Below are 12,500 nucleotides of genomic sequence, written 5' to 3' on the forward strand. Positions count from 1 at the left end.
GACGAAAGTTAGCCACGGTGGTGTTCTAACATCGGTGCTTGGGACGCAAAACCGTCGAACGCATGGTTTCGAGGCAATGTGCGAAAAACGGGCCAAAATGGTGCACGAACAAAGGGGCACGCGCTATATCTGGCAGAAGGAGAACTCTGCGAGGTGTTGTGTGTATGGACGAAAAGTAGGCATTACGGAGTTGAGCAAACGCGCCGAAGACCGGGAATCGATATCTCCAACCGGCTGGTCGGTAGAGCGATTCTCAACACCCCATAGAAACCGCAATGGGTGAAAATCGGCTAAGTCCCTGAAATGGGTTTTCACCCAAAAACAGGGTGATGGAGACATTGCACGGAGTTGGCGTATATGGACGAAAGTTAGCCACGGTGGTGTTCTAACATCGGTGCTTGGGACGCAAAACCGTCGAACGCATGGTTTCGAGGCAATGTGCGAAAAACGGGCCAAAATGGTGCACGAACAAAGGGGCACGCGCTATATCTGGCAGAAGGAGAACTCTGCGAGGTGTTGTGTGTATGGACGAAAAGTAGGCATTACGGAGTTGAGCAAACGCGCCGAAGACCGGGAATCGATATCTCCAACCGGCTGGTCGGTAGAGCGATTCCCAACACCCCATAGACACCGCAATGGGTGAAAATCGGCTAAGTCCCAATATGTACCTTCAGAGGGGCATATCCCGAAAACTACTCGTCAGATCGGGGCCAAATTCACAGAGAAGACACATTTCGAGGAGTTGCTTTGGATGAGCGATAGTGGTTTTTGGGTGAAAATGTACCCCTAAACCTTGTACAGAGAGGACCCCTTCCGTAGAGCAAAATCCTGAAGGTCGGGGTCGCGCAAGGGTCGACATGGGTCGAGGTGGACTATCATGCGAAACCACTTTTTTCGGTCCCTACGGTGCCCCTAGATGATGAAAAGTACAATCCGAGGTTGATTACGAACACTTTTGTGCACCCCCTTCCGTAGAGCAAAATCCTGAAGGTCGGGGTCGCGCAAGGGTCGACATGGGTCGAGGTGGACTATCATGCGAAACCACTTTTTTCGGTCCCTACGGTGCCCCTAGATGATGAAAAGTACAATCCGAGGTTGATTACGAACACTTTTGTGCACCCCCTTCCGTAGAGCAAAATCCTGAAGGTCGGGGTCGCGCAAGGGTCGACATGGGTCGAGGTGGACTATCATGCGAAACCACTTTTTTCGGTCCCTACGGTGCCCCTAGATGATGAAAAGTACAATCCGAGGTTGATTACGAACACTTTTGTGCACCCCCTTCCGTAGAGCAAAATCCTGAAGGTCGGGGTTGCGCACAAGTCGACCCCCTTCCGTAGAGCAAAATCCTGAAGGTCGGGGTCGCACAAGGGTCGACATGGGTCGAGGTGGACTATCATGCGAAACCACTTTTTTCGGTCCCTACGGTGCCCCTAGATGATGAAAAGTACAATCCGAGGTTGATTACGAACACTTTTGTGCACCCCCTTCCGTAGAGCAAAATCCTGAAGGTCGGGGTCGCGCAAGGGTCGACATGGGTCGAGGTGGACTATCATGCGAAACCACTTTTTTCGGTCCCTACGGTGCCCCTAGATGATGAAAAGTACAATCCGAGGTTGATTACGAACACTTTTGTGCACCCCCTTCCGTAGAGCAAAATCCTGAAGGTCGGGGTCGCACAAGTGTGCACCCCCTTCCGTAGAGCAAAATCCTGAAGGTCGGGGTTGCGCACAAGTAGACCCCCTTCCGTAGAGCAAAATCCTGAAGGTCGGGGTCGCGCAAGGGTCGACATGGGTCGAGGTGGACTATCATGCGAAACCACTTTTTTCGGTCCCTACGGTGCCCCTAGATGATGAAAAGTACAATCCGAGGTTGATTACGAACACTTTTGTGCACCCCCTTCCGTAGAGCAAAATCCTGAAGGTCGGGGTTGCGCACAAGTAGACCCCCTTCCGTAGAGCAAAATCCTGAAGGTCGGGGTCGCGCAAGGGTCGACATGGGTCGAGGTGGACTATCATGCGAAACCACTTTTTTCGGTCCCTACGGTGCCCGTAGATGATGAAAAGTACAATCCGAGGATGATTACGAACACTTTTGTGCACCCCCTTCCGTAGAGCAAAATCCTGAAGGTCGGGGTCGCGCAAGGGTCGACATGGGTCGAGGTGGACTATCATGCGAAACCACTTTTTTCGGTCCCTACGGTGCCCCTAGATGATGAAAAGTACAATCCGAGGTTGATTACGAACACTTTTGTGCACCCCCTTCCGTAGAGCAAAATCCTGAAGGTCGGGGTTGCGCAAGGGTCGACATGGGTCGAGGTGGACTATCATGCGAAACCACTTTTTTCGGTCCCTACGGTGCCCCTAGATGATGAAAAGTACAATCCGAGGTTGATTACGAACACTTTTGTGCACCCCCTTCCGTAGAGCAAAATCCTGAAGGTCGGGGTCGCGCAAGGGTCGACATGGGTCGAGGTGGACTATCATGCGAAACCACTTTTTTCGGTCCCTACGGTGCCCCTAGATGATGAAAAGTACAATCCGAGGTTGATTACGAACACTTTTGTGCACCCCCTTCCGTAGAGCAAAATCCTGAAGGTCGGGGTCGCGCAAGGGTCGACATGGGTCGAGGTGGACTATCATGCGAAACCACTTTTTTCGGTCCCTACGGTGCCCCTAGATGATGAAAAGTACAATCCGAGGTTGATTACGAACACTTTTGTGCACCCCCTTCCGTAGAGCAAAATCCTGAAGGTCGGGGTTGCGCACAAGTAGACCCCCTTCCGTAGAGCAAAATCCTGAAGGTCGGGGTCGCGCAAGGGTCGACATGGGTCGAGGTGGACTATCATGCGAAACCACTTTTTTCGGTCCCTACGGTGCCCCTAGATGATGAAAAGTACAATCCGAGGTTGATTACGAACACTTTTGTGCACCCCCTTCCGTAGAGCAAAATCCTGAAGGTCGGGGTTGCGCACAAGTAGACCCCCTTCCGTAGAGCAAAATCCTGAAGGTCGGGGTCGCGCAAGGGTCGACATGGGTCGAGGTGGACTATCATGCGAAACCACTTTTTTCGGTCCCTACGGTGCCCGTAGATGATGAAAAGTACAATCCGAGGATGATTACGAACACTTTTGTGCACCCCCTTCCGTAGAGCAAAATCCTGAAGGTCGGGGTCGCGCAAGGGTCGACATGGGTCGAGGTGGACTATCATGCGAAACCACTTTTTTCGGTCCCTACGGTGCCCCTAGATGATGAAAAGTACAATCCGAGGTTGATTACGAACACTTTTGTGCACCCCCTTCCGTAGAGCAAAATCCTGAAGGTCGGGGTCGCGCAAGGGTCGACATGGGTCGAGGTGGACTATCATGCGAAACCACTTTTTTCGGTCCCTACGGTGCCCCTAGATGATGAAAAGTACAATCCGAGGTTGATTACGAACACTTTTGTGCACCCCCTTCCGTAGAGCAAAATCCTGAAGGTCGGGGTCGCGCAAGGGTCGACATGGGTCGAGGTGGACTATCATGCGAAACCACTTTTTTCGGTCCCTACGGTGCCCCTAGATGATGAAAAGTACAATCCGAGGTTGATTACGAACACTTTTGTGCACCCCCTTCCGTAGAGCAAAATCCTGAAGGTCGGGGTCGCGCAAGGGTAGACCCCTTCCGTAGAGCAAAATCCTGAAGGTCGGGGTCGCGCAAGGGTAGACCCCTTCCGTAGAGCAAAATCCTGAAGGTCGGGGTCGCGCAAGGGTCGACATGGGTCGAGGTGGACTATCATGCGAAACCACTTTTTTCGGTCCCTACGGTGCCCCTAGATGATGAAAAGTACAATCCGAGGTTGATTACGAACACTTTTGTGCACCCCCTTCCGTAGAGCAAAATCCTGAAGGTCGGGGTTGCGCACAAGTCGACCCCCTTCCGTAGAGCAAAATCCTGAAGGTCGGGGTCGCGCAAGGGTCGACATGGGTCGAGGTGGACTATCATGCGAAACCACTTTTTTCGGTCCCTACGGTGCCCCTAGATGATGAAAAGTACAATCCGAGGTTGATTACGAACACTTTTGTGCACCCCCTTCCGTAGAGCAAAATCCTGAAGGTCGGGGTCGCGCAAGGGTCGACATGGGTCGAGGTGGACTATCATGCGAAACCACTTTTTTCGGTCCCTACGGTGCCCCTAGATGATGAAAAGTACAATCCGAGGTTGATTACGAACACTTTTGTGCACCCCCTTCCGTAGAGCAAAATCCTGAAGGTCGGGGTCGCGCAAGGGTCGACATGGGTCGAGGTGGACTATCATGCGAAACCACTTTTTTCGGTCCCTACGGTGCCCCTAGATGATGAAAAGTACAATCCGAGGTTGATTACGAACACTTTTGTGCACCCCCTTCCGTAGAGCAAAATCCTGAAGGTCGGGGTTGCGCACAAGTCGACCCCCTTCCGTAGAGCAAAATCCTGAAGGTCGGGGTTGCGCACAAGTCGACCCCCTTCCGTAGAGCAAAATCCTGAAGGTCGGGGTCGCGCAAGGGTCGACATGGGTCGAGGTGGACTATCATGCGAAACCACTTTTTTCGGTCCCTACGGTGCCCCTAGATGATGAAAAGTACAATCCGAGGTTGATTACGAACACTTTTGTGCACCCCCTTCCGTAGAGCAAAATCCTGAAGGTCGGGGTCGCACAAGGGTCGACATGGGTCGAGGTGGACTATCATGCGAAACCACTTTTTTCGGTCCCTACGGTGCCCCTAGATGATGAAAAGTACAATCCGAGGTTGATTACGAACACTTTTGTGCACCCCCTTCCGTAGAGCAAAATCCTGAAGGTCGGGGTCGCGCAAGGGTCGACATGGGTCGAGGTGGACTATCATGCGAAACCACTTTTTTCGGTCCCTACGGTGCCCCTAGATGATGAAAAGTACAATCCGAGGTTGATTACGAACACTTTTGTGCACCCCCTTCCGTAGAGCAAAATCCTGAAGGTCGGGGTTGCGCACAAGTAGACCCCCTTCCGTAGAGCAAAATCCTGAAGGTCGGGGTCGCGCAAGGGTCGACATGGGTCGAGGTGGACTATCATGCGAAACCACTTTTTTCGGTCCCTACGGTGCCCCTAGATGATGAAAAGTACAATCCGAGGTTGATTACGAACACTTTTGTGCACCCCCTTCCGTAGAGCAAAATCCTGAAGGTCGGGGTCGCACAAGTGTGCACCCCCTTCCGTAGAGCAAAATCCTGAAGGTCGGGGTCGCACAAGTGTGCACCCCCTTCCGTAGAGCAAAATCCTGAAGGTCGGGGTCGCGCAAGGGTCGACATGGGTCGAGGTGGACTATCATGCGAAACCACTTTTTTCGGTCCCTACGGTGCCCCTAGATGATGAAAAGTACAATCCGAGGTTGATTACGAACACTTTTGTGCACCCCCTTCCGTAGAGCAAAATCCTGAAGGTCGGGGTTGCGCACAAGTAGACCCCCTTCCGTAGAGCAAAATCCTGAAGGTCGGGGTCGCGCAAGGGTCGACATGGGTCGAGGTGGACTATCATGCGAAACCACTTTTTTCGGTCCCTACGGTGCCCCTAGATGATGAAAAGTACAATCCGAGGTTGATTACGAACACTTTTGTGCACCCCCTTCCGTAGAGCAAAATCCTGAAGGTCGGGGTTGCGCACAAGTAGACCCCCTTCCGTAGAGCAAAATCCTGAAGGTCGGGGTCGCGCAAGGGTCGACATGGGTCGAGGTGGACTATCATGCGAAACCACTTTTTTCGGTCCCTACGGTGCCCCTAGATGATGAAAAGTACAATCCGAGGTTGATTACGAACACTTTTGTGCACCCCCTTCCGTAGAGCAAAATCCTGAAGGTCGGGGTTGCGCACAAGTAGACCCCCTTCCGTAGAGCAAAATCCTGAAGGTCGGGGTCGCGCAAGGGTCGACATGGGTCGAGGTGGACTATCATGCGAAACCACTTTTTTCGGTCCCTACGGTGCCCCTAGATGATGAAAAGTACAATCCGAGGTTGATTACGAACACTTTTGTGCACCCCCTTCCGTAGAGCAAAATCCTGAAGGTCGGGGTCGCGCAAGGGTCGACATGGGTCGAGGTGGACTATCATGCGAAACCACTTTTTTCGGTCCCTACGGTGCCCCTAGATGATGAAAAGTACAATCCGAGGTTGATTACGAACACTTTTGTGCACCCCCTTCCGTAGAGCAAAATCCTGAAGGTCGGGGTTGCGCACAAGTAGACCCCCTTCCGTAAAACAAAAGCCTGAAGGTCGGGGTCGCGCAAGGGTCGACATGGGTCGAGGTGGACTATCATGCGAAACCACTTTTTTCGGTCCCTACGGTGCCCCTAGATGATGAAAAGTACAATCCGAGGTTGATTACGAACACTTTTGTGCACCCCCTTCCGTAGAGCAAAATCCTGAAGGTCGGGGTTGCGCACAAGTAGACCCCCTTCCGTAGAACAAAAGCCTGAAGGTCGGGGTCGCGCAAGGGTCGACATGGGTCGAGGTGGACTATCATGCGAAACCACTTTTTTCGGTCCCTACGGTGCCCCTAGATGATGAAAAGTACAATCCGAGGTTGATTACGAACACTTTTGTGCACCCCCTTCCGTAGAGCAAAATCCTGAAGGTCGGGGTCGCGCAAGGGTCGACATGGGTCGAGGTGGACTATCATGCGAAACCACTTTTTTCGGTCCCTACGGTGCCCCTAGATGATGAAAAGTACAATCCGAGGTTGATTACGAACACTTTTGTGCACCCCCTTCCGTAGAGCAAAATCCTGAAGGTCGGGGTCGCACAAGTGTGCACCCCCTTCCGTAGAGCAAAATCCTGAAGGTCGGGGTCGCGCAAGGGTCGACATGGGTCGAGGTGGACTATCATGCGAAACCACTTTTTTCGGTCCCTACGGTGCCCCTAGATGATGAAAAGTACAATCCGAGGTTGATTACGAACACTTTTGTGCACCCCCTTCCGTAGAGCAAAATCCTGAAGGTCGGGGTCGCGCAAGGGTAGACCCCTTCCGTAGAGCAAAATCCTGAAGGTCGGGGTCGCGCAAGGGTCGACATGGGTCGAGGTGGACTATCATGCGAAACCACTTTTTTCGGTCCCTACGGTGCCCCTAGATGATGAAAAGTACAATCCGAGGTTGATTACGAACACTTTTGTGCACCCCCAAAAATGGCCAAAATCCTGAAGGTCCGGGTTCTCGGGGCGCTCGAGGCCCTCGGACGTGCACAAAAAACCGGTACCCACGCCGAGCTTCAGAATTTGGTCTCCAGAGACTAAGTCCCAACCGAAACTGGCAACCCACAAAAGTATACCAAGGAGTGGTCGGATCGAGTTACAGTGTTCGAGAGTATTGACGAGGATGGTTATACGCAACTTTTTGCTAAAGGTGTCCAAGACCGTCAGACACTTACTTACGGAGATATAAGACACGTGCGTGGTTGCTCGTGCCGAGCTTCAGAAATGTTGCTCCAGAGACTAAGTCCCAGAAAACCTTCGGACCCCAAAAACTCCCAGAAGGAGTCGTCGGATCGTTTCGCGATGTTCTAGCGAAATGTTCAGCTCGACGGAATGCAACTTTTACCTATAGGGGTCCAAGACCGTCAGACGCTTAGGTACGGAGATACGGGCATGGGTCGGTTTTCCCCATACAAAATACCCCATGGAAAACTGCAAAACCCCAAAACAGGTCGAAGGAGTGGTCGGATCGTTTCGTGGTGTTCTAGTGAAATGTTCCACTCGATAGGGCGCAACTTTTTGCTAAAGGTGTCCAAGACCGTCAGACCCTTACTTACGGAGATATAAGACACGTGCGTGGTTGCTCGTGCCGAGCTTCAGAAATGTTGCTCCAGAGACTAAGTCCCAGAAAACCTTCCGACCCCAAAAACTCCCAGAAGGAGTCGTCGGATCGTTTCGCGATGTTCTAGTGAAATGTTCAGCTCGACGAAATGCAACTTTTACCTAAAGGGGTGCAAGACCGTCAGACGCTTAGGTACGGAGATACGGGCATGGGTCGGTTTTCCCCATACAAAATACCCCATGGAAAACTGCAATACCCAAAAACAAGTCGAAGGAGTGGTCGGATCGTTTCGTGATGTTCTAGTGAAATGTTCCATTCGATAGGGCGCAACTTTTTGCTACAGGTGTCCAAGACCGTCAGACCCTTACTTACGGAGATATAAGACACGTGCGTGGTTGCTCGTGCCGAGCTTCAGAAATGTTGCTCCAGAGACTAAGTCCCAGAAAACCTTCCGACCCCAAAAACTCCCAGAAGGAGTGGTCGGATCGTTTCGCGATGTTCTAGTGAAATGTTCAGCTCGACGAAATGCAACTTTTACCTATAGGGGTGCAAGACCGTCAGACGCTTAGGTACGGAGATACGGGCATGGGTCGGTTTTCCCCATACAAAATACCCCATGGAAAACTGCAAAACCCCAAAACAGGTCGAAGGAGTGGTCGGATCGTTTCGTGGTGTTCTAGTGAAATGTTCCATTCGATAGGGCGCAACTTTTTGCTAAAGGTGTCCAAGACCGTCAGACCCTTACTTACGGAGATATAAGACACGTGCGTGGTTGCTCGTGCCGAGCTTCAGAAATGTTGCTCCAGAGACTAAGTCCCAGAAAACCTTCCGACCCCAAAAACTCCCAGAAGGAGTCGTCGGATCGTTTCGCGATATTCTAGCGAAATGTTCCATTCGATAGGGCGCAACTTTTTGCTAAAGGTGTCCAAGACCGTCAGACCCTTACTTACGGAGATATAAGACACGTGCGTGGTTGCTCGTGCCGAGCTTCAGAAATGTTGCTCCAGAGACCAAGTCCCAGAAAACCTTCCGACCCCAAAAACTCCCAGAAGGAGGCGTCGGATCGTTTCGCGATGTTCTAGTGAAATGTTCAGCTCGACGGAATGCAACTTTTACCTAAAGGGGTCCAAGACCGTCAGACGCTTAGGTACGGAGATACGGGCATGGGTCGGTTTTCCCCATACAAAATACCCCATGGAAAACTGCAAAACCCAAAAACAGGTCGAAGGAGTGGTCGGATCGTTTCGTGGTGTTCTAGTGAAATGTTCCATTCGATAGGGCGCAACTTTTTGCTAAAGGTGTCCAAGACCGTCAGACCCTTACTTACGGAGATATAAGACACGTGCGTGGTTGCTCGTGCCGAGCTTCAGAAATGTTGCTCCAGAGACTAAGTCCCAGAAAACCTTCCGACCCCAAAAACTCCCAGAAGGAGGCGTCGGATCGTTTCGCGATGTTCTAGTGAAATGTTCAGCTCGACGAAATGCAACTTTTACCTAAAGGGGTCCAAGACCGTCAGACGCTTAGGTACGGAGATACGGGCATGGGTCGGTTTTCCCCATACAAAATACCCCATGGAAAACTGCAAAACCCCAAAACAGGTCGAAGGAGTGGTCGGATCGTTTCGTGGTGTTCTAGTGAAATGTTCCATTCGATAGGGCGCAACTTTTTGATAAAGGTGTCCAAGACCGTCAGACCCTTACTTACGGAGATATAAGACACGTGCGTGGTTGCTCGTGCCGAGCTTCAGAAATGTTGCTCCAGAGACTAAGTCCCAGAAAACCTTCCGACCCCAAAAACTCCCAGAAGGAGTCGTCGGATCGTTTCGCGATGTTCTAGTGAAATGTTCAGCTCGACGGAATGCAACTTTTACTTAAAGGGGTCCAAGACCGTCAGACGCTTAGGTACGGAGATACGGGCATGGGTCGGTTTTCCCCATACAAAATACCCCATGGAAAACTGCAAAACCCCAAAACAGGTCGAAGGAGTGGTCGGATCTTTTCGTGGTGTTCTAGTGAAATGTTCCATTCGATAGGGCGCAACTTTTTGCTAAAGGTGTCCAAGACCGTCAGACCCTTACTTACGGAGATATAAGACACGTGCGTGGTTGCTCGTGCCGAGCTTCAGAAATGTTGCTCCAGAGACTAAGTCCCAGAAAACCTTCCGACCCCAAAAACTCCCAGAAGGAGGCGTCGGATCGTTTCGCGATGTTCTAGTGAAATGTTCAGCTCGACGAAATGCAACTTTTACCTAAAGGGGTCCAAGACCGTCAGACGCTTAGGTACGGAGATACGGGCATGGGTCGGTTTTCCCCATACAAAATACCCCATGGAAAACTGCAAAACCCCAAAACAGGTCGAAGGAGTGGTCGGATCGTTTCGTGGTGTTCTAGTGAAATGTTCCATTCGATAGGGCGCAACTTTTTGATAAAGGTGTCCAAGACCGTCAGACCCTTACTTACGGAGATATAAGACACGTGCGTGGTTGCTCGTGCCGAGCTTCAGAAATGTTGCTCCAGAGACTAAGTCCCAGAAAACCTTCCGACCCCAAAAACTCCCAGAAGGAGTCGTCGGATCGTTTCGCGATATTCTAGCGAAATGTTCCATTCGATAGGGCGCAACTTTTTGCTAAAGGTGTCCAAGACCGTCAGACCCTTACTTACGGAGATATAAGACACGTGCGTGGTTGCTCGTGCCGAGCTTCAGAAATGTTGCTCCAGAGACCAAGTCCCAGAAAACCTTCCGACCCCAAAAACTCCCAGAAGGAGGCGTCGGATCGTTTCGCGATGTTCTAGTGAAATGTTCAGCTCGACGGAATGCAACTTTTACCTAAAGGGGTCCAAGACCGTCAGACGCTTAGGTACGGAGATACGGGCATGGGTCGGTTTTCCCCATACAAAATACCCCATGGAAAACTGCAAAACCCAAAAACAGGTCGAAGGAGTGGTCGGATCGTTTCGTGGTGTTCTAGTGAAATGTTCCATTCGATAGGGCGCAACTTTTTGCTAAAGGTGTCCAAGACCGTCAGACCCTTACTTACGGAGATATAAGACACGTGCGTGGTTGCTCGTGCCGAGCTTCAGAAATGTTGCTCCAGAGACTAAGTCCCAGAAAACCTTCCGACCCCAAAAACTCCCAGAAGGAGTCGTCGGATCGTTTCGCGATGTTCTAGTGAAATGTTCAGCTCGACGAAATGCAACTTTTACCTAAAGGGGTCCAAGACCGTCAGACGCTTAGGTACGGAGATACGGGCATGGGTCGGTTTTCCCCATACAAAATACCCCATGGAAAACTGCAAAACCCCAAAACAGGTCGAAGGAGTGGTCGGATCGTTTCGTGGTGTTCTAGTGAAATGTTCCATTCGATAGGGCGCAACTTTTTGCTAAAGGTGTCCAAGACCGTCAGACCCTTACTTACGGAGATATAAGACACGTGCGTGGTTGCTCGTGCCGAGCTTCAGAAATGTTGCTCCAGAGACTAAGTCCCAGAAAACCTTCCGACCCCAAAAACTCCCAGAAGGAGTCGTCGGATCGTTTCGCGATGTTCTAGTGAAATGTTCAGCTCGACGAAATGCAACTTTTACCTAAAGGGGTCCAAGACCGTCAGACGCTTAGGTACGGAGGTACGGGCATGGGTCGGTTTTCCCCATACAAAATACCCCATGGAAAACTGCAAAACCCCAAAACAGGTCGAAGGAGTGGTCGGATCGTTTCGTGATGTTCTACTGACTTTTTAGGCTTACCGAGACACAACTTTCCGCAGAAGGGTGCAAAACTGTCAGACTCATAGTTTCGGAGATACAAGCATGGGTCATGTTTGCTCGTGCCGAGCTTCAGAATTTTCCATGGCCAAAAAGCCCTAGAATTTGACATTTCACTATTATAGGGGGGTATGGTTGTACTGAGTCGTCATAGAAAGTTTAGCCTCCTCATGTAAACCGACGATTCGATATCAGGGAGGTCGGGAGTTGTCGAAAAGAGACCCTAGGACCTAATACTAGACTCATGTAGTGGCAAGGTGTTTCAGCCCGTGGGTGACGGTTGTATGAAATTTGGGTGACGGCAACTACGACTGGTTCTGGTACCGGGAAGGTGTGTCCTGGTGTCCGGAGGCGTTTTAACGGTAGCTGGGCGGTCGGAACGGTGACCTAGGGTGGTTTTGGGTGAAATCAAGTACCTCCACCGATGGTCAACCAGAGGCTAGTGGTACATGGAAAACACCCTGGGAAGGTGTCCCAGGGCTCGGAGTAGTAGTAACAAGGGATGCCGCTGTCTCTAGGTCGCGGAACCACTGTGCTTGCCTGCAACACAGTCCTAGGGAGAGCGGCCGAAAGGTTCCGCACGGTGACTTGCACCCACCGGGAAAGGGGTCAAGTAGCCAAGAGGTGTCCAACCAAGGGTTAGTGGTACATGGAAAACACCCTGGGAAGGTGTCCCAGGGCTCGGATTAGCAGTAACAAGGGATGCCGCTGTCTCTAGGTCGCGGAACCACTGTGCTTGCCTGCAACACAGTCCTAGGGAGAGCGGCCGAAAGGTTCCGCACGGTGACTTGCACCCACCGGGAAAGGGGTCAAGTAGCCAAGAGGTGTCCAACCAAGGGTTAGTGGTACATGGAAAACACCCTGGGAAGGTGTCCCAGGGCTCGGATTAGCAGTAACAAGGGATGCCGCTGTCTCTAGGTCGCGGAACCACTGTGCTTGCCTGCAACACA

The sequence above is a fragment of the Anopheles nili genome (assembly GCF_943737925.1).
Source record: "Anopheles nili chromosome X unlocalized genomic scaffold, idAnoNiliSN_F5_01 X_unloc_20, whole genome shotgun sequence".
Taxonomy (NCBI): Eukaryota; Metazoa; Arthropoda; class Insecta; order Diptera; family Culicidae; genus Anopheles; species Anopheles nili.